The sequence below is a fragment of the Cyprinodon tularosa genome, unplaced genomic scaffold (genome assembly GCF_016077235.1).
Source record: "Cyprinodon tularosa strain WSP-4 unplaced genomic scaffold, ASM1607723v1 ctg230, whole genome shotgun sequence".
Classification (NCBI taxonomy): domain Eukaryota; kingdom Metazoa; phylum Chordata; class Actinopteri; order Cyprinodontiformes; family Cyprinodontidae; genus Cyprinodon; species Cyprinodon tularosa.
Window position 1 is genome coordinate 1287431 of NW_024038862.1, and position 23132 is coordinate 1310562.

The 23132-nt window shown below is 40.2% G+C and overlaps 1 protein-coding gene across 4 annotated transcripts in view; it reads left to right on the top strand.

The window, feature by feature from the left end:
• The window catches only part of dlgap3 (discs, large (Drosophila) homolog-associated protein 3), a 237876-nt gene that overhangs the window by 108216 nt on the left and 106528 nt on the right, over window positions 1-23132 (top strand). For all 4 annotated transcript variants that reach the window (XM_038286840.1, XM_038286841.1, XM_038286842.1 and 1 more), the window contains exon 2: window positions 8730-8803. The gene's annotated coding sequence lies outside the window, so the exon portion shown is untranslated. The remainder of the gene's footprint in view (window positions 1-8729; window positions 8804-23132) is intronic.

The window sequence follows — 23132 nt, forward strand, 5'->3', positions numbered from 1 at the left end:
ACTTTCTGCAACATTTCTTGGAGTCTACAGAAGTAGAGTAACTTAGACTTGGATCCAAAACCAAGAGACCATCAATGACAAAGGCCTCCCAGCTTGGGCATCTCAACACAGCGTCATCTGCCAACACAGCCTGGGCTAAGTTTTCATGAACTGTAGAAAAGCCTCACCCTCTCAAAATTGAGATCGACTGATGTTATAAGAGTTTTCAGCTAAAGAAAATTGGGTTTTTGGTGATTCCTTTTATAATTTACAGCAATTTCCAGTGACACTAAAAAGTATTTAATGTCGAGTAAAACAAGCTAACAAGAACATAATGGCGACTTTGTGGTAACCCATTCTGACATTTTTGAGCTGAAACAAACTTTATGTCACTAAAGCTTATCACAATGAATATCTTTAACACTTACAAGTTTTCTGATATGCTCATTGCATTAAATTGCCAAACTACAGTATGACAAAAGTCCTTTTTCATTCAGTCCCCTCATGTCTGCTACTGCAGCTACTACGTAGTTCTAGCATCTTCATAAATCAAACCTAGCTAAAGAATCCAGGTGTTCTTTACTGCAATATTCTCTTAGGATTAATCACAGAAGGTTAGGCAAATATTTTAATAAAATGTTACTTTACCAAATAATATACCTCCCTGAATTGGTTTGAACACATTCCTGTTGGTTTAAATTAGTTAGAATCTTGACTTTTTTTTTCCAAACTCTTAAAAGTAAAGTTTGTTTTTAAAAAATTAGATCCATACCAAACTGTGGTATGATTGCATAATTTAATTGATTGTGGTTTTCAAGTGTTTTCTTCTTTGTGTGCATATTAGCTTAGTGTACTTAACTAGGTTAGTCAAGATTTTTTAGCTGAAATATTTTTGAACTCGGGTTAAAATTTTTTGTTTATAAATTCTTATATTTTGAATGGGGGTCGCAAATTTATTTGACAACAGCTAACTGGGCATGTTTTATCATTACAACTTATGGCAGCCGAAAGCTATTTGATTTAATAATATATTTTTTGTATATGCTGGTGAATATTGTCAGTCATCCAGGTCATAGTCATTCCAAAAAAGTAAAAAAAACAAAAAAAAACATTTTGTACCCAAGTTTGAAGACGTTTCGCTTCCCATCGAGGAAGCTTTTTCAATTCAAAATGTCAGGAATAGCGTTGAGTTTTAGGCTTTATAGAATGGACCAAAAACTTTACTTATTACATCCCTTTGAGTAAAATGATGACTTGGGTATTTTGTTTTAGGTCCTACATATATCAGAATTGATTTAACTCTAGCTACTTTGGTTAGCAGTAACCAAGATGTTCAGGCTGGAAAAAGAAGCTGCTTTTTCCGAAGTGATGTTTAGTACTAGTCCATGTAATGTTGCTTTAAGGGCTATCTTAATGAAACTCTAGCTAGGAGTTCAGACATACTCTAAAAACACTTTGATGCTGCAGTCAGAGTTCTGAACTCCACAATTCTCCCATTTTAGCCTTTTATATATTTGCATTTTGTAAATTTTGGAATAATAATAGGCGATATGCCTGTCTACACTCTTGTCAGTCAAGTTCCCAGTAAAATTTGTAAGTGAATAAAAGCCTAAGATGCAGAGTACATCTCACACCTAAAATTTAACTTAGTTTAAGAGTTCATAAAGTTAAGCAAAACTTCTCCAGAAAACTATGTGCCTAATGCCATTTCTAATCCCCCTTGTTGTTTCATCATTGCTGCGGTCAGTTCTAACTGCCATGTCTTGACCTGGCTATGAAGCAGCCTTAGTGCGCAGCCCTATGGGGGATTCTTGGAGCGTGTCTCACACTAATTAATGCCTTTACTGCAGTCTCTTGTTAGACTGGGAGATGGGGTGAGGAGAGAAAGCAGAAAAAGGGACAATCAAGTATTGATCGTATCTGCATAAACTGCTGCAGTTGTTTTAAGCCCTGCGTGACCCCCACTGGGTTGTAAAAAACACAGACGGACTGAGCAAAGAAGAAAGGAGGCGATTAGTCAAGACGACATAACGTGTGCTTCTCCTGCAATGCGACATAGTCAAAAGCTTCTTAATTTTTTCCCGTTCCAAAGGCAATGTCACAAGTTGTTCACTTTGTGATTTGCACCAATTATGGCTCCATTAGTCAAACCACTCTAGGGCGACTGGAGATAATGTTGGTTATCAATATATTAGGTAAAATGAAACTATTGAGGTGATAAAGTCACTTTGTTTTTACAATGATGTTAGCACTTAATAAATTACAGCTCCTTGAGATGCAGAATGCAATGCAGCACAGTGAAAAGGACAAACTTATTGTTCTTTTGTATTCCCTCATCCTTTGCTGCTTTGTTTTGGCCGTCTTATCAGCAGAAATTTGGATTAAGCCGAAAGACGACTTGGAAAATGCCACCAGCTCAGCATTGGGAACAGATTAGGGTTTATTTCATCTGTGTTTATGGTCATACTTCTACATTTTTATGTTTTTTATAAAATTTGTTCTAGATTTTTAAACTCATTATGAACTGTTAACATGCAATGGATTCATGCCTCAGAATGTTTTTTTTAATTATGTCATTGTTTAACCATTACTTATTTTTGTATAATTAGCATGACATGGAGGAAGGGATGATTATTAGGTTTTGAAAAAAGGAGTGGTATAAAAAGTTTTTCTAATCTAGAAATTACAGTAGAATTGTTCAGTATTTGTTTTCATGTTTTTCATTGCCTTTATGGATATTTAATGGGGAATTATTTTTGTTTACTTTTGTTCTGAAAGCACATGCTCGCATAAAGTCCAATGTCTCTAATGATGCTTGATTAAAAAAAAAAAAAGTATTTAACATTTACTAAGTACCAAATGATTACTAAATGATTTTACAATTAACCATATTTGTACAAATCATCAGATAAAATAAATAATATAAAATAAACATACTGGCTTAAATATATATATGCACTGCAACTAATTTAGTTTAGTTTAGTCACCAAAAGAAAAAAAACACACACCTTAGCTGGAGTTATTCTGTGTGGATATTTGACCACTTAACACTGCACTTAACATAACTGCTGGGGCTCATTTAAATTAGTCCACTAAATGTTCTAGATGATAGTCGTTGCAAAGTTATTTCCCCACATTGATTTTAGCTCTGTTTCTCTACCCAGACTTATTTCTGAGGTGTTTGCAATAACTGTGTTGTTGTTAAACGCCGTCATAACAGGATGTTTACAATAAAACCCACACACATCCTGAAATCTGTGGAATTTAGAAAATCTTTGTGTTCAAGAAAAGCCTCAGAATTCCAGAGCCTATAACTTAAAAAAAAAGTGAAACACATGGAAAAAACAGTATTCAACACTGCCAACTGTGAAGACAGCACATGCTCCGACACAAACGTCTTCAAACAAGATGACAAAAATGTATGCTAGCATCATAGACAAAAACAACATGGACCTCATTTGGTATTTTATGGAAAAAAGAAAAAATGTTCTGCTGTTTGCCAGGCATGGTGGTGGCAGCAGAATGATTTAAGTTTATTTGTTTCTAATCCTTACTCTACATGAGGGAGGAGGCCAAGCTCCAAGTTAACCAATTTCACCTGTTTACCTTAAATCAACAACTAGTAAGAAAGCTGTACAAAGGTTTTATTTAATTATTCTACTGTGGAGTTACAAAGATTAATGGGGATAGCTAGGACTGAGTTCTTATGGACTTATGGACCCAGCCCTAGCAATCCCCATCACACTCTTTGACTCCACAATTTACACTGTGGAGTCTTTCCTAGGAACTATTGTCTTACAGGACCTAAAGTTGGAGCTGAACATCAACTTCCTCACCAAGAAAGCCCAGCAGAGGATGTCCTTCCTGCTGCAGCTGAAAAAATTCAACCTGCTCAGACAATGATGGTGCACTTCTACTCCTCCATCACTGAGTCCATCCTCACCTCCTCCATCACCATCTGGACAAGGGCAGACTGCAGCGTGTTATCTGGCCCGCAAAGAATGTGATTGGCTGTAATCTTCCATCTCTCCAGGATCTGTACGCCTCCAGGACTCTGAGGCATTCATTATGGCTGAGCCCTCGCACCCCAGCCAAAAACTATTTCAGTCACTTCCCTCTGGTAGTAGGCTGCGGTCCATCAGGACCAAAACCTGACGCCACAAGAACTGCTTCTTGCAGTCTGCTACCGGCCTTATCAACAAGCCCAGGGAACCCCGTGACACTGACACTGCTATTCTCACTCCCCCGTTCAGGACCTAGATGCTACACTAACCTAGCATCTCCAGACCTCCTGTGTGACATTAATGCACAGTCTACTGTGTATATAGCTATAGCTATATACTATGTATTGCATATAATATATTGTATGTTTTCGTAGTGTATTCATAGATCCTGTATTCTGTATATATATATATATATATATATATATATATATATATATATATATATATATATAAATATATATATATATATATATATATATATATATATATATATATATATATATATATATATATATATATATATATATATATAATTAGTCTGCACCATCAAGGCCAATTCAAATTCCTTGTTCTAAGGAATTTCCTAAGTGTTGTGTCCTAAGCACACATCAAAACGTGTTACAAAGGCCTATTTTAGAATTTAACAAAAAGTCTGATCTGCTCCAGGAAAACATAAAAAATATGGCCTAAAATATGATAAAAACATATTAATAGCTGCAAAAGGTGTGTGGCTGTACAGCAATAGAAGAAGAACACGTGGTCAACTTTGTCCCTTCGTAGCCCTAAAAGATGACCTAATATTGTTTTTTACTGTTTTCAGTTCTACAAGGTAGTTTTGGTATTTTGTTTAACTTGCCTGACATGACTTGTTTATACTGATTCAAGTACCTCTAATCGATCACTTAAAAAGGCATTACAGAGTAGTCTAATGATACTGCCACTTGTGGCCAAAATACAGAATTAAAGGACTCCTCTGTTCATTCTTTTATTAACTTATTTATGTTATTTTTTTTCATCCTATGTCTCCATTGGTTTCTGAGTTTAGTTGGATGTCGGTCGAGTAAAATAGACGCGCTTGACGTCACATCCGCAGAACAGCGCTGGAGCTTCTGACCTGAAGTATAATCAGGGAAAATAGGCTGCAGTCAGCGCTGAACTAATGAGGTGTTAGTCTGCTAATTTAATGATGTTTTAGTCATCAAATAAAAAGGCTATTGTATAGATTCTTTTCACTAAAAACTTGCAAAATGCCTCTTTAGGTATGTGATATTCAATAATATCCGGATTAGTACTCACCCTAAAGCACATAAATGAAAATCCATTGATTGTATCTTGGAGTATGTTGTTCCTAATTGAGCTGACTTTAAATTACTTATTTGACCTCCTGACTGTATTCTCATAGAAGGCCACATTGTACACCTAGGGACATCCTTTGAACTGTTACCTGCTGTGCATGTACATCTATATAAGCAGTACACATACTGTACGTGCCAGCAGCATGCAGTGAGCATATCTAATCATATGTGTGTGTGTGCTTGCGTAGGAGTTTTAATTTCATCTTTTGTGTGTATGTGAGAGCTAGTAGAGCAGATCAGTGTCCATGCTGAGGGCTTTGTCACAGCTGACCTATATTAGATGAAAGCAGCTGGATCAGTGGCCTGCAGGGACAGCAAAAGAGTTGTGTTCTAATTATCTCTGCTGCAAGCTAGCGACACATCACAGCCATATGCACGTGCGCACCACATGTACACCTTAACGCGCACACCTACATACATTACACACTTTTCCTGAAAATCAATAAGAGCCTGTGAGAGCATCTGCCATGTTCTGTTTGATGAGCGGCCGCGGTGGAGCCTCCTGTGTGTCGTGTCGTACAATGCATATTAAAACCCTTTTGTAAAGACGGTGTCCTGCGGTCCTTAGGTGCAACTGCAGATCACAAATCTCGATTGTGCTTTGCAAGACATAATTACAAGTTGATCACAACTGAAATGAAATCAAACTCTTGTTGTGAGGTTAGGGAATTGAAAGGGAACATCTTCTTAAAGATGATTCAAACAGAGGTGGTGTGGCCTGTTTATTAGCCATGGTTGCTATGGAACCCAGAACTAACACACGCTGAGGGTGAACGCTTGTTTTAATGAGGCACAGGATAAAAAAAAAAAAAGCCATGGTAGTTAAGACGTTCAGTAATCACTATGGTAATGCTAAAGATAATGGAATATTAACAAAGCACGTGGAACCCTGTGGCATCTTTTGTTATGATTGCAGTTAGCTTTGTAGCTCTTAGCTTCCATAGCATGCAGTGGCGGGGGGTGTATGACAATTTTCTTTTTGTGTAATAATTAGCTCAGTGTGGTATTAACAGTTGCAGACACAAACATGTTCTGCATTGCTATTAAACAGCATTTTCCCACGTTCAGTTACTTTTGTTTCTGCTTCTTCTTCTGTTTTGTAATGAAATATCTTTTGTCACTAAGCAAATTTGTATAAAAGACAAAAAATAGCCTGTGTAAGAAAAAAAAAGTGTTTTCTTCCCTGCTGTTCAAACAAGCATGATCTCTATGTAAAACCAAAGACTACTGCTTGTTACTGAAGTTTGATTGTTCATGTGATCTATAGATGTTGGAAATCTGCCTGTTTTTCAGTGTAGTCCTGTTTCACTGACTGTGACTGGCTGGATGTGCTCTCTTCATCCTCTGACATGGGAGCTGGCTCGGAGCTCGTCTGCCTGGCTGTGTGTTTCCTGGATGGGGCCGCCTTATACAGCTGCTTTTTGTATCTCTGCTTCTGTCGTTCGCTCACACTCAGTCTGGTTCTGCTGGAGGTTTCTTCCTGTTAAAAAGGAGTTTTCCCTCTCCACTGTCGTTAATGCATGCTTAATGTGATGGATTTCATTTGAGTCAATAAGTGGATGCAATTGGTTTTCCTTAGATAGAAAACTTTGTATCAATTTGACTGTATGATCTGGTGAACTGTAAAGTACCTTGAGATGATGTGTTGTGAATTGGTGCTATATAAATGAACTGAATTGAATTGAATTCTGTTTCTGAAATGCTGTGTTCAGTTCTTTGACAGATGTAATGCATGGAACACCTCCCAGAAGCTTCAAAATTTGTCTCAAGGGTGATTTGCTAAAAAAAAAACTGTGTTCCAGACAGTGTTCCAGACTGTCACACACTTGTGAGTGGGGTGGCCAGTGGGGTGGCCAGGGCTTTGCACAGGGTGGCTGTGGCCACCCCTGTTCCACCGCCTGGTGGCACAACTGGTTCAAATCTCTCCTTAATAATAATAAGCAATGATTTTAGTTGAAGTAAGTGAGGCCTGCAGCACTTATGCTATTTTTCTGGATTTATCCTTGACTTTTGGATAAGTATTTGAACTGCTTATGCAGTGTCTTTGGTACCAGGCCAGCCGTAGGAAGGCTCATCATTGTTCTTTAGTTGTGGATAATAGCTTTCTCTGTTGTTCATTGGTATCCTCAAACATTGGACATTGTTTAGTAATATTATCATAGTAATATCCACCTGTGTATTATATTCGGTACATATCCAGCTGTAAATTTAGTTCATAAGACTAGTTATCTATATATTACATTTATCTATTAGTACGATTCTGTTTACAATGGTATTTATCTCTGTACTTATTCAGTAGAAACCCATATCCTGTATTTATGAAACCATTATTTATCCTGCGCTTGCTGCTACTGTATTGCACTTCTGGTTAAACCTAAACTACATTTCGTTGCCTTGTACCTGTACCTGTGTAATAACAATAAAGTTGAATCTAATCTGATCTAATTGTTTTATACAGCTTTCCACGTTAGTTGATGCCAGTTAGGATTTATTTACTTGAAAGTCTTCAGATTAGGATTTCTTGATTTTTTATTTCTTTAATTAAGCCTACCTTAAACTCTGAGACAGGTTCTTATTAATTATTTCCGTGATTCTGCTGGTCTTGCAGTAATCAGATACCACTCAGACAGAAATGTATTTATTTAATTATAGAAAATTACTGATTAACAAGCAGGAGCATAAGTATTTTTACAGTTCATGTCAGATTTGGAAAGATTCATTATTCAAAGACTGCTTTTAGTCTCTGCTTATGTTACCTTTGATACTATGCTGAAGTATTTAAAAAAAAGCTATAACACAAACAAAAATGACAAAAAAAAACTTTTTTTCGCAGCTCTCTGCATGAAGAAACACTATTTGTTTTTATCGTCTTGTCTTTAAACCTGAAAATCATTTCACACATGCTAGCTTAAGGATTTAACTGGAGGCAGCACCCTCTCAATTAGGCTGGTTTAGACATTTTTTTTCTTTGCTTCTGTATCTCTGTGGCAAATTTCCCTCTACTGCTGTTCCCTCCTCTGCTTTTTTTTATATCCTCCTGCAGTCCCACCGTTTTTAGCTCTAGGGCCTGTAGCACTCAGAACAGCGGGGAGCTGAAGTGTGTTAGTAAGGCAGTCGGGGGAGCTTCTTGTTTTGGGACCCAAAAAAAAAGGAGCACACAGGCGCAGATTTTCCACCACATTACAGGCAACCACCAGGGACCCATTTACAGGTCAGAGCTTATGGGGAGAGGTATGTTTCTCACTACAGAGGGATGGGCACTATGAAGCAAGAGGAGGGACATGGGGCTAAATACTAACTGTCAGAAACAGTGTGATGCATAATGTGAGGTTTGTCTTAGGTGTGCTTTACTGATGATTCTCTCTGTCTCTCTCTACTCTTTTTCCCTCAGACTGACTGGTACCAGATTATTGTGCTGTCCTCTTCTATATAAAACATGGAGCACCGTTTTCTGATGAGACTGTGGTAAGTTGAAAGTGGGCATGAGTACTTCCATGTACAAAACTGGTTCCTAGAGCTACGTATCGCCTATGTTCTGTTGAAATTCCAATTTTGTCTCATGCGTCCTTGAGTTCCAAGCCCTTGAGAGATTAACCCAGATTAAGGAAAAGGCTTCATGAAAGCGTGAATTGAAACCACAGCTACTTACTACAGTGCTTTGCTAAAGTTTTCACACTCGTGGGATCAAAGTAAAGTGGAAGGAAAATGTCAAAAGATTGTTTATAGTTTTTTTTTTTTTTTACAAACACAATCCATAACAGAAGGGCTTTAATTTGCATTCAGACCCCGTGTGTTTTGCCTGTTTCTGTTTTCAAAGCAGCTGTTGGCAGAAGAGCAGTCATTTCCACACTGTAAGCCCAAACAAGTCCAGAAAAATCTAAATATTTTTTAAACTAATTGCATCAGAGCCTTTGAGTTATGCATATTAATCTTTCATGTTAATCGATGTTTATACCTAGTCATCATAAATATAATGTTCAAGTTTAGAGTGCAGGTCTTACCATGACTAAATATATAGTTGCCAGGGACATGCAAACCCTGCCTGCAAGAGGGTGAACTTTTGCATCCTCTAACAAGGCTTCTTCCAGAATCACCCCGTATTTAGCTCCATCTATCTTTCCATCAACTCTGGGTTGTTTTTCTAAGTCTTTAGAATAGGGATCTGCAAAGCGCCGCCCAGAAGCTATAAATGGCTCTTTGGAACACCTACAATGGCTCTTAATAGTTACTTAAAATTATTTAAAGGGACATATAACACTTCGACAGATTTATTTTGTCATTTTGTATACATGAGTGTATACAAAAATAAATTTCATTTAAAACAGCTTGACAATTTAATTTTTTTTTAAGTGCAGCCTTAAAAACTGTAATAAATACATAAAAACAAAGTAATATAAACATAGGACTGTATATTTACAGTTTTAACATTTTTTATATATTGTAGTATAGTAACAGAAGCTTAGAAGCTTTTGTGGATCAAAAATAAAATTCATTAATCTAATTATTTTCATCTAATGATTGAATCTAAAAAAAATTTGCTACATCAAAAAAATATCCTATAGAAGAAAATTCATGTTTTATTTTGAAACATTTTATTTTACCTTATTTTAGAAACCAAAAATACGAACAAACTGTTCTTCTTTAAAAATGGCAGAAGAATTTCCTATGACATATTTACTGTAACAAAAATAAAGTGTGTTTTCATAATTAAAAACAAAGCTGTGTTTTATTAAAAGCTTATATAGTGATTGTGGCTCTAAACTTTCAATTTGGACATGGAGCAAAATGGCTTTTAAAGGTTTGGATTTTAAAGGTTGCAGACCCTTGCTCTAGAAGGATATGATTCCTTAAGCAGGATGACACCACCAGCATGTGTCACTAATCTGCGTTCGTCACCATCACCATTTTGTTGCTGGAAAATGACAACATGCCATGAGGTGTAGAGCTTTGCGACACTCTTTTTCCAGTTAGTCTTTTAAGTATTTATTGTTTCCTAAAGATTTGAATCCAGATTGATAGATGTGCTATTACGTTAAAGTTTATGCTTTGAAGCTGATAAATAAAGTTCCTCTGCAGATGACATACAGCAGTTTGAGAAGTACTAAATCTTAGGAATCCGGTGGTTCAGTTAAATATACATACCAGACATTTATACTGTTGGCTTTTCATTTTTGCAGATAGGAGAGTGAAACAGAGAGGGATTAGAGATGTCTGATGTGTGGCTGACACAGTAGTAAAGTTAAAATATAGCACCTAGGGCTGACCGATTGTGCTGGCTCGAGGTTTTACTTCTATTCTTAGACTGACTCTCCTCCTTCCCTCATTACTCTCTTCCTTCGCTTCGTCTTATATTATTGCTTTCACGTCAGTGCTCAGTCCATCTGGTGTCTAGATGTAATCTGAGTACATTGCTTCCAATATAGGCTCAAATGACTTAACTATTTTCTATTGACCTTTTTTTCTGACCGCTTGTCATTTTATTTATTTGCTGTTTTCATTTCCCTTTTCATCAATCACAACCTAAACTGATAGAGTTATCCATCTGCGTTTTGTATTGAGATAGATTTAGTAGGCTTTGAAGCTTTCACTTAATTATAGCTGCAGAGAGTGCTACTGAAAGACTAAATGCATTGTGTGTGTGGCTTTCTGCTGATGGCATAAAACCTCCAAATGACTTGTGATGTTCCACACTGGTAAAATTGCATCAAAATGTTGCTCTTAGAACTGAAAACCTTTTATGTTTAATATTGCTGAAATGGCTTTGAGCTGTTGCCATAGTGATATGCATTAATAAAAATACGTGGGGCATGGAGGTCCATAACCCTCTATATATTACTACAATATATCATGTTGTTGTTTATATCACCCTGCTTTGAAACTATGTATGCATTTATGTTTTTGCTTAATTTGGCTCTTATTATCCATACCTTCCATTAAACCTCTTTCACACTGATTCTTTAAATGGAAATGTATCTGCAGAATCGCTGGTAACATAATGTCTGATCTACAGATTAAAATATCTAAAACATTGGTTTGTCCAGTGCTTAGAAATTTGAGACTGTGCTACTTGGCCTCAATGCTGGACACCAGTTGTTTAAAGGGAATGTTTGATCCTCAGAATTTATGGATCAAATACTGCTTCTGTGTACATGATTTTTTTTGGATTCTTAAGAGTTGCACACCGCCAGTACCGACTAATTGTTGTGGGAACCTAATAATAATGGCTATTATTAGTGCAATTTTAGTACAATGTTAAAAAACAAGGTTGTAGACTTTATACTTTCTCTGCAGTGATGATTATGATGGCAAAAATCTGCATTTTGGTTTTAATTAGATCTTGTGTCCAAGGATCCTACATGACTGAAATATCTTACTGGAGTTATGTCACATGCATGTGAAAGCAGTTTTGGTATTTAATCGGAAAAAAAAAAAAGAGAAAACAATTTAAAAGTACTTTGTGCTCCTAATGCCAAAGGTGTCATAACTTAGAAACAAGTCAAACCGCAGTCACAGTTTTGATGACTTTAGACCCAATTTGAAGGAATTGTAAAAATTGTTGGGGCTGATATGTACTCTCAAAACAGTGAATAATGGACTTCACCTTAACTTGATCTCATAGACCAAACAAAAAGTGTGTTGTACAGTACAAAGGAAAAGAACTGGCCATGCAAAGATGGAGCCAGGTGTGCTACTCTGCCTGCTAAGTGCACCTCCCCCACCCCTGCTGTTTTCCAGTTGACTGCTTTCGCTTCTACAACATGGCAATTGCATCTGTCTGCTGTGTTGTTCTACCTGTTCGTGTCCAGTAAAAGAGGGTCCTATCATTCAGTGCTGTCAAAAAGGGGTAAATGAAAAACAATGACTTGGTCTCACCTCTATGCTCCAGTTCACTGTTGGTTGTAAGCCTCCTCAAATGGAACAGCTTCTCATCTTTACCTTTTCAACCCTAGTTTCCTGTTGTTTTAAAAAACAAAAGGCCTAACGCAATTTTTTATTGGATTAACAGTCTTCTCTGGATATTCTTGCTGTGTGGTAATATATCTAAATGCTACAAACCTTCTTGGATTCTTGCTTGAAAATGTTAAATGTTAGGTCAGGACAGATTTGAATAATCTAATCCCTTAATCATTGTTCTCTGGTAGGTGAGGAATATATTAGATACTCAGGACAAAATTTAAACAAGTAAAGCTCAGGAGGGGCCGCAGATAAAGAAAATCCTTTATCTAAAAGTGCTCCCACGTTTTTACTTTTACAAACAGTAAAACCAGAAAGATCCTAAAAAGCACCTCAGAAAAGTGCTGGTGAAGATTCTCAGTCATCGAGGTCATAGTCATTCCAAAAAAAAAAATAAAAAGATCCACTGGACTTTTCCAAGTTTGAAAACGTTTCACTTGCCATCCAAGAAGCTTTTTCAAGTATTGCAGGCTATCAAAGAACCCAAACGACCCCCATTCCTAATGGGCGGACCTGTTAGTTTGTTTAAATTTGACATTTTTCTAAGCCAAAACAAGGCTTTATTTTGGTCCATTCTATAAAGTTTCGTACTCAATGCTAATTTTGACATTTTGAATTGCTTCCTGGATGGGAAGCGAAATGTATTCAAACTTGGAAAAAAAAGCCAGGTGGATTGTTTTTATCTAATTTTATATGACTTTTTATGGAACTTCAAAAAAGTCAAAAAGCTAAAAAACTGGTGCAAAATTTTGCTTATTCAAGCGCTGGGATTGAAAGCCCTAGGGGCTATTAGGAATACCAGGTCATTTATCAGTGTGCTTTCCCATTTCCCTAACAGCCTCGTATAAGCAGCCAAAAGAAACTGTGCTACACCCATAGTCCAGCAGGTGGCGAAAATAAGAACATACAAGTGGTTCTCCCATTACCTCCAATGCTGACGAGCTAGAGGTAAATCCCTAATCTTGAAAAGTTTAGTTGAAGTTGAATTTTTATCAACCTTCATCTGGCTAGTCTATTTTTTACTGTATCATTGATCACAAAAAAACAATAAAATATAATTTACAAAATTCTCCTTTATCATGGGGAGTCTTGGTCTAGTGGTTAGAGCAGTGCGCGTGTGCTCTGAGAAATTGTAAGTACCCCGTTAAATCCCCACCATCTGCTCTGTGAGTCCCTGAGCAAGACCCTTAACACGACACAGCTCCCCAGGCGCCACACAATGGCAGTCCACTGCTCCCCAAGGGGATGGATTAAATGCAGAGAGTGAATTTCCCCATTGTGGGACAATAAAAGGATTTACATTTTTTGACATTTACATTATAATACCCAGGTAAATCTCAGCTACCTACAGCACTAACCAAAAATCTCCATGTCCATATAAGCATATATAAGTTCGACAAAGTCATATATGCTTATGCTTATATGGTTCCTGAAAAGCCAAGAGAAACCATCCAACTGGTGATCTCTCTTGAAGCCTTCTCAGCATAGAATCGCAAAAAGTTTTCACTCTCACAGTTTTTACCACATACCTCATGAATGTTTTATATTCACTTTTAGTTCTTACTGACGAATACAGGCAGCGATAGGTCCCTGAGTCCCTGACCACTTGACCGTTCTCTCTTGGGATTCACCCTGCTACACCCCCCGAAATACACTAGCCTAGCAGCTAGACTGGTCTACTAGAGGGAAACCATCAAAAAATGTGAAACTTCAATTATAATTTGGATCAACTGACAGTGCAGAGGAAAAATTTGAGGTGTTTCATGCATAGAAATATGTTTAAATGACATTTTAATAAATGAATAATGATTAACTGACTGGCTGTATCTCCAGTTGCCTGATCTCTGAGATCACACTCCATATCCTGGTTGAGTAGGTATCTCAAACTGGTCAGAAACCTGAGCCCTAGCCACTTAAAAGTAGACATTTTTTATATAAACTGACTACACGGGTGAAGTTTCAAAATTCCTTATTGTGTTAATAATTAACAGGTACAGTAATGACCGACCAACTGACTAACATTAATGATGTGGAGTGCCACAGCCACTCCACAACCTGGCTGAGTAAGCAGCCCTTACTTTAAAGCAGGCTATTTATTGACTTACTACATGGATGGATTTTTGAGGTGTACTTTGCTGGTTAAAAAACATCTTAGAACATATTTCATTACAAATGTAAGGTATTGAAAACAACATTTGTACACTGCTGGTGGAATAAGGCACTGTAGCTGTACACAACCCTATGTCTCAAAAGCCCAGAAAATACTGGGTCCCTAGAGGGATGAAAGCCCCAGGAAAGTTAATTTACCCAGATAAATGTGTTTGGAAACACTAGCCGGGCTTTCAGAAGCCACAAGCTTTTGAGTGATAATGGAAAACTGGCTAAAACTGATGTGGTCATGAAGTACTAAAGCATTAACCTATAGCTGGGCAATAAACCGTTTTACAGTTACCCTAATTCACTACGATAAACGGTGCAAATTTTCCCATGTCGGTAAATCCTGTAAATAAGTTAGTGAATAATTCTGCTGTTTTTACTGTGTACGCTGGTGGCTGGTATTTCCTGCATGTGGGAAGTTTAGAAGCGTCTTCACACAGCTGTAATCAAAATTACATCAGTTAATCCTGTGGAGCCGAGCAAGAGCAGAGATGAAGCTGACAGCGCAGAGAAGTCGAGAGTGCGTTGTCAGAGCTGAGCGCGCGGCAGACCGGATTTAACGCGAGTTTAAACAATGCACATTGTTCTCACTGCAAGCTCATTTCCTTTCGTTGACGCCAAATTTACGCCATAGTTGAGCAAAAGGACACGAAATGCAAAGTTTGTATAAAAACGGTCGGGACTACCTAAAGTAACAAATCCAACCTCCACCACCTACAGCACAGCCACGTTGTTGACTTCAAAGATGTGTTACATACTCATTACGTTTGTGCAAAAATGTTTGCAAGAGATGAAACTTTATTCCCCTCTTCAATGAGACATTATTGAATTTCTAAACTAAAATGGGTACAAGACTTTAATATTTCATTGAAAGTAATATGTAATGTTATTTATTCAATAAAGAAATTATAAATACATAATTTCCTGCACATGCCTTTATTTCTGATAGAGGAGCCGGAGGGTTTATTGTGCATTGATCGTTATCGAGTTAAAACTGTCCAATTTATCGTGTTATTGATTTGAGGTCATATCGCCCAACCCTTCATTAACCCAACCAAGTGGTAACCTTGCAAGCCAGATTTAGAATGTTTAGCATCAAGTTTAGTTCTACAATTTAAACTTGGCCTGCTTTCATCAAATCAGTTTGAAGAAATGCAGACTATAAGCAAAACCTTTTGAGCTGACAACTAGTCCCCGCCTACCAAAGTTTGGTTTTAGCCAATCACGGTAATGAATGAAATAGCAGCAGACACCATGAAAAATCACAACATCATTCTTTTTTGCTTGCTTGGTACTTTTCGTTTAAGGATAAAATTGTGGATTCTGACAAAACAATTGTGATAACAGCACCTACAATTGCATCCCCCAGCATTGCCATGTCTAATTTGGTTCGGCTGGGGGCTCTAGCATTTGTCTGAGCTATATGTCCTGCCCTAAACCATTATTGTAACATGATTGGCTGACATGTTTTGGATTGTCTGGGACATTTTAAACTGGATCATTACCAGATGGAGTCTTGTGTGTTTGTGTACTCACACAAGGATCCAGCTTACACACATGGTTACCCAAGTGGAAGCTAAAAATAAGATTATAAACCTTTAAACAAATACACATAACCCTGGCTCTATAAAATTCTAACAACTACTAAAAATTTCAAAAGATTACTTGGATATTGCCTCTTGTATTCTGCTACACCAGTTTATCTCCTGATGTTGTCTTCTATGTGGCACAACACAACATGTATCAGTACTTACACGTGTTGGGAGTGGCTCTGTGCCCAGTTGTCCTGCTGTCGGCAGGTGACTTCAAACAGTAGCTTTTTGGAGCCCTGATAGTGCATCTCAATAGAAAACACAGGAGGGTGTTTGTAGTTTGGTTTTGGCTGCTGTAATGAATTAGGAGGAAGAAAGCCTGCAGCACAATTTTTTACAAAGTGGTGAGGGGAATCATTATGATATCAACTCTTTTTTTTTGGGGGGGGGGGATCATAAGAATATCACAACGATTTTAAACTGCACAACATCAGTACATGGTATTTGTCATTTATTTTACAAATCTGGCCTTTAAAGAAACAAGCAACCATACAGTTCCTAGCAGGGGTTAATAACATCAGGAGGTCCCTATGTTACAGGTACATGATTTGGCCCAAGGGAGGATCCTGCTTCCTTGTCAGAGGTCCTTCTTTACTGCCAGCACTTTTAATATGGCACTTATCTTAGCTACTATTCATGGTCTACCAGCGTGGCTTCTTTCAGGTATTCAGATTAATCCTCAGTCGAAGTCTGTATCTGAATCTGGTTTAGAATCTGTAGCAACATTTAAAACTGGTGTTTCCAAATTATATCTGAACAATTTTCAATCAGCTTAAGTTATTTTGGAAAGGTTACGGGAGAAACAAAAATCAATCTCTAGATATATAAAGCTTTTCCAACTAGGGCTTTTGATTGCTTTGTTTCAGAGTAAGATTAGTATTGAATTATTATCAGTATACGGAGTGTTGGATATAACTGTGAAGGTGTTAAAATGTTTAAATCAAAGTTGGAATTTCCTGCCGGATGTTTTGGCTAATCCTATCCTATGTTGCTTTTAGGGATGATCATGCATTCACTTGGTTTTGGTTCTTTATTAAAGCTCTGTGTACCTCATTCATGGTTTAGTTATAGTTTCAAGGGATGGACTCTAAAAATCTTAAAGTAGAGAAATATTCTAATTGCATTCACTTCCAGAGCATGGAGCGGAAAGTTTTCCAAGGCATCCACAAAATGGTAAAAAAAAAATTATAATTGCTCCAAAATAACTGCTTCAGTGAATTTGGCAGGAAATTGGAGGGCTTAGTCTGTTTGAAATATGACAACAGGCAAGTTTAATCAGTTTCTAATATTCATTTCTTCTCTGAAGGTCTGCACTGCCTGGCCTGTCCCTCTTTCATCTAGCGCTTTATCCTCCCACTGTCAGTTACGTTCTTCTTTCCTCTTTCAGATTGATTTATGGATATCTTTTATCATTTTGAAAGTAGGGTTCTGTTCTGAACTACACAACTCTCAAATAGAGAAAAACACACAATAAAAATATAAATAAAGAGGCTGCATATATGTGGATAAATAGGTGTGCGCCCAGGTGTGCGTGTGTTCACAAGAGAAAGGAACATGAAAGGGGGAGCAAGCAGCTACTGTCTCAGACTTCACATGATTTAATCAATGCCATCCATCACATCTGGGTAATTAGACAGCAGCATGGATCGCATGACCAGAGTCCATCAGTTAGAGCACCCGCACTTGCATTCACAACTTCACATGCTCTCTAGTTTTACACAAACACATCACAGCTTGACAACAAGAGAAGACAATTTCATTACAGTCAATGTGTCTATTTAAGATAAGGGCACCTAAAGCATGCAGAAGCAAAATACTTGGGTTTATAGTCACAGTGAATGTTCTACAAAAAATATTCTGTGTACCCAATTTCAGTTTGTCTCAATCGGTGGCCTCTGTTGTTGTCTGGTTCTGAAGAACTCTGCAAAATAATGGTTTTGGAACATAGATGCCTCATAGATGAGCTCTTCTTGCCTTGGTCTTCTTACCAAGTGACCATTCAGGCTGGCAGTGTCTGGCAATGTTTTGCACTTACATGGATGAACCAATATTGCAGATCCTATGAGTAAAGCAACCTGATGGTTTAAAATAGGGTACTCCTCAAACTACTCCCCACTTCACCTCCTTGAAGCCACTTTGAGTCAGAGATATAAAAGTAAACTCATATAGCCTCTTTTTTCCCTATGATCCCTCTATAGCACATACCCAAACTCTTGCAAATGTGTTTTGAGCCCAGACTTTTTTGACGGTATAAATTGTGCTTGGTGGCAGCAACAATAAAGGCTGAACTTTAAAGTTGTGACAAATGCACAGAAAATAAAGTAAATGGTACGTCAGGTAACAGCAGGGATGCCAGTTTTAAAGAAACAGTGTAGGGAACCAGGGAAGGCTTGGGTTAGGTTTTCTACATTTAGACATTTAGACAAAAAAGACATCAGTCAATGAATCCATTTTATTTTGTCAAGATTTCGTTGTGATCTTGGGCAAAGATTTCGAAGCTGAGACTGCTGTTGGTGCTATTATGTGCTTCAAAGGCTTTTTTATTTTCCCATTGAATTATCTCAAGGAGTGTAAGCCTATATAATTGTTTTATGGGAATTTAGTATGTTTATATATTTCATATTTTAATGTCTTCTGTCAATTTTGTATTTTAATAAATATTTATTATGACATTATTGATGTGAAAATAAACAATGAAGAATTAGAATTGCAATATTAATACTAATGAGCCTAATACTTATAAAATATTTAGATAATTATTGTTATTGTAATATGATATAATAATTTTGATGTATTTTAGTATCTCAAATAGCAACTATATATTAAAAACCCAACTTGCTGGTCTAAAAGAACCTAGCAGTGTAGTCAATATGAGCCCTTATTGGATTATATAAACAACCCAATTGTTGTATTAAGGGAACTAACTCAGATTGCTGGGTTAAATTAACCCAGCACGTTTTCTATCCAAAATTTAACCAGAGCTGGATTGTGAAACTTGATTGGGTTGTTTTTAACCCAACATTTTTTAGTGTGTCATAAAATTCACATTATAACAGGTGATTATCTCTCCCTTCACAGATTGGGTTTTTGCCCGTTTCTGTTGGGATCCTCAGGCTTGCCCACCAGAGGGCGCCGAGGATCCTCTTCTGCTCTCTTTGTTTTTCCCTTAGGTTTGGAGTTACTGTGGGGATCTGGAGATTACCCTCTGTCTCCAGCAGGATGCGCTGTGGGTCTTCTGGAGCTGGAACTTTCCTTCACACCTGTTCCTAATCCTCTCATTAGAAGACCTCTCCTTTATAAGCTCCTGCCTGACCTTGATCCCACGCTGCAGTGTTGATCTTAGTTGGTTAGCTTCCTGAGCCTCTGTCACAGATGAATCTTTGTTATCTCTCGTGTGAGATCAGATTCTAATTCTTCCTTGTTTCTGCCTCACAGGAATCCTGTCTCTTCGTGAAAGCTCTGGATGAGCTTAACCTCCTGTCTCCTCGTGAAAGCTCTGGATGAGCTTAACCTCCTGTCTCCTCGTGAAAGCTCTGGATGAGCTTAACCTCCTGTCTCCTCGTGAAAGCTCTGGTTGAGCTTAACCTCCTGTCTCCTCGTGAAAGCTCTGGATGAGCTTAACCTCCTGTCTCCTTGTGAAGCTCTGGAAGAACTGTCTCTCTGGCAACCTGTCTCTGGCCTGCAGCTCTAGGAGAGTTAACCAGCTAATCTGCCCTGGTGAGCCACCCCAAGAATCCTACGTGGATGATACCTGTCGACTTCCCTGTGGAGTTTCCCCAAGAGGTTCCCATGTGGATTTCCCCTGTTGTTTCCCTGCAGTGAGCTGGAAGCTCAGCTACCAGCCATCTCCCCTTCCCTGCTCAGACCCCAGTGAACCAGCCCCCTGCCTGAACTGTTATTCTTGTGTTTGTGCCTTAAATAAACTCTTTGGACTTTTTACCAGTGCCTCTGTGTGTGTTCTGCATCTTGGGCTTTACTCTAAGAGAACCCATCATGACAGAACACTGCGGCCAAACACAAAGCCCAGCAGATCACCTCCGTCGTAGCTCTGAGAAACAGGACGCTCCTACTCCTGATCACACTCTGTCCCTCCGTGAGTTAAAATCCCCGTTTGACTCAAAGAAAACACTCGTTTCAAGATCCCACAAGCTTCGTGGGAATCACAAGATGGCGCCAGTTCAACTTCCGGTTCCGGATTCGTCACTTCCGGAATTCCGTCCGTCACCTCCGAGTCAAGATGATAACCCTCCTTTCTGGTCTGATCTCATCCCATCGTTTTCGTCACCCGGTCCTCCTCTACCTGAGAGATTTTCTGGCGACCCAAGTAAGCTCAAGGGATTTTTATTTCAATGTCGGTTATTTTTTAGTTTTCACGCTTCTAATTTTCGTTCTGATAAGGATAGGTTAGCCTTTATTATTTCCTTTCTGTCTGGTGAAGCCCTCGAATGGGCGGAGACCAAATTTCAGCTTAAAACCAGAACAAACTGCACATATGAAAGATTCATCCGAGAGTTAGGAAAAACCTTTACTCAGTCCTCTAGTTTCTCCGTTTCTAGTTGCCTTCTGAATTCAAAACAGGGTAATAGGTCCATAGCTACATTTTCTTCCGAGTTCCTGAGTAGAGCAGCCGTTTCCGGGTGGAACGAGTCTGCACTCAAGTCAGCTTTCCTCGTAGCTTTAAATGAATCTGTCAGAACCGAGCTTTCCTTTTACGTCGAGCCACCTAGCCTCGAAGACCTCATTGAACTAGCCATAGGATTAGATCCAGCATCTCAAACCAGTTTCAACTCCTCTCCGCGCCGGTTTAGCCTTAGTTCCCATGTTCTTGACCACCATTTAAGTTCTTCCGTTAAAAACCTCAAAATTAGTCCACCAGTTTCACGTCCATCAGTCAGAGTTCCACACCAGCCAGATTCTGATCCTGAATTAGTAATTAACCCGGATAGTTTTAAACCTGACCCCGTGCCTGATCCCTTAGCTTCTGATCATGTTGTTCATTCTGGTACCCTCACTTTTCAACCAGTTTATTTATCGCCAGATCCAATCAGTGAACCCGTCAGTTTAACTTCTAAGACCCCCCGATGTAAGAGACGCCGTCGCCGTAAGCACGCTCTGAGCCGGCTAGAAACCCCTGAGTTAGCCCTGTGCCGTCCAGAGACCTCTGAGTTAGCCCTGTGCCGTCCTGAGACCCCTGAGCCTACACTGTGCCGTCCTGAGACCCTAGAGCATACATTTAAGAGAACTTCTGAATTTTGTGTTGGTGAAAGTGTGCCTCCAAGAGTCCCTCAGCGAAGGCCTCTAATCAACAGGGACCCTCCACCGACGCCCCAAGCCACCTCATAGACTGAACTTGAGCCTCCATGGGTGATCCCTTCGTTTCCAGAGGTGGAACCACAGTCGGTGGTCCCACCTGCTCCCGAGGCTGTACCGCAATCAGTGGTCCCTCCTGCTCCTGAGGGTGAACCACAGTCGGTGGTGTCACCTGCTCCTGAGACGGATCCACCGTCATTGGGTTCACATGTTCCTGAGTTGGAGCCACTGTCGTTGGTCTCCCCTGTCCCTGATTGGGAGCCACTGTCGTTGGTCTCCCCTGTTCCAAACCGGGAGCCGCAATCGGCGGGCTCCCCTGTTCCTGATCGGGAGCCGCAATCGGCGGGCTCCCCTGTTCCTGATCGGGAGCCGCAATCAACGGGCTCCCCTGTTCCTGATCGGGAGCCGCAATCGGCGGGCTCCCCTGCTCCTGAACCGCAGTCGGCGGCCTCTTCAGAGCCTCCTCCAGAGCCGCAGTCGGCGGCCTCTTCAGAGCCTCCTCCAGAGCCGCAGTCGGCGGCCTCTTCAGAGCCTCCTCCGGAGCCGCAGTCGGCGGCCTCCCCAGAGCCTCCTTCAGAGCTGTACTCAATGGTCTCCCCAGAGCCTCCTCCAGAGCCGCACTCGATGGTCTCCCCAGAGCCACCTCCAGAGCCGCACTCGATGGTCTCCCCAGAGCCACCTCCAGAGCCGCACACGGCGGTCTCCTCTGAGCCTCCTCCAGAGCCGCAGTCGGCGGTCTCCTCTGAGCCTCCTCCAGAGCCGCAGTCGGCGGTCTCCTCTGAGCCTCCTCCAGAGCCGCAGTCGGCGGTCTCCTCTGAGCCTCCTCCAGAGCCGCAGTCGGCGGTCTCCTCTGAGCCTCCTCCAGAGCCGCAGTCGGCGGTCTCCTCTGAGCCTCCTCCAGAGCCGCAGTCGGCGGTCTCCTCAGAGCCTCCTCCTGAGCCGCAGTCGGCGGCTGTTTCTGAGACTGTTCCTGAGCTGCCGAGGAGGGGACGGGGTACCCCGTGGGGGTACCTGTTGAAGCTTGGGCGTCATCCTCCTGATAAGCTGCTTCGCCTCCGGCCCCGTGGCAGGCCTCCAGAGCGTCAGCTTCGCCTCCGGCCCCGCGGCGGACCCCCGGAGCATCATCTTCACCGTCGACCCCGTGGCAGACCCCCAGAGTGTCAGCGTCGCCTTCGACCCCGCTGCCGGCCTCCTGAACCTCAACCTTGTCTCCGGCTCGGCGGTGGTCCCCCTAAGACGCTGCTCCACCTTCATCACAACGGTCGACCTACTGAGCAGCAACTACGCCTCCGTTGCCGGCCCCACGGCAGGTCACCTGAGACTGTGTCCTGCTGCCGGCCCCACGGCAGGTCACCTGAGACTGTGTCCTGCAGCCGGCCCCACAGCAGGTCACCTGAGACTGTGTCCTGCAGCCGGTCCCTTGGCCGGCCACCAGAGACTTTGCCCAAGAAGGTTTTTGGGTTTTCTTTTGTTTTCGTCCACTATAAGTGGATCGTTTTTTGTTCTGGACTCTGGTTTTGTTTTCTGCCCTCCTGGCCTGTATCCACCTTCGCCCACCCTGGGTGGGTTGTTTTTTGTTTGTTGGACCTTTTTTTCTGTTGGTTCTGGCCCTCCTCGCCCTAGTGCCCCCTCCGCCCGCCCTGGGTGGGTTGTTTTTGTTTTCTGGACCTTTTTTTCTGTTGGTTCTGGCCCTCCTCGCCCTAGTGCCCCCTCCGCCCGCCCTGGGTGGGTTGTTTTTGTTTTCTGGACCTTTTTTTCTGTTGGTTCTGGCCCTCCTCGCC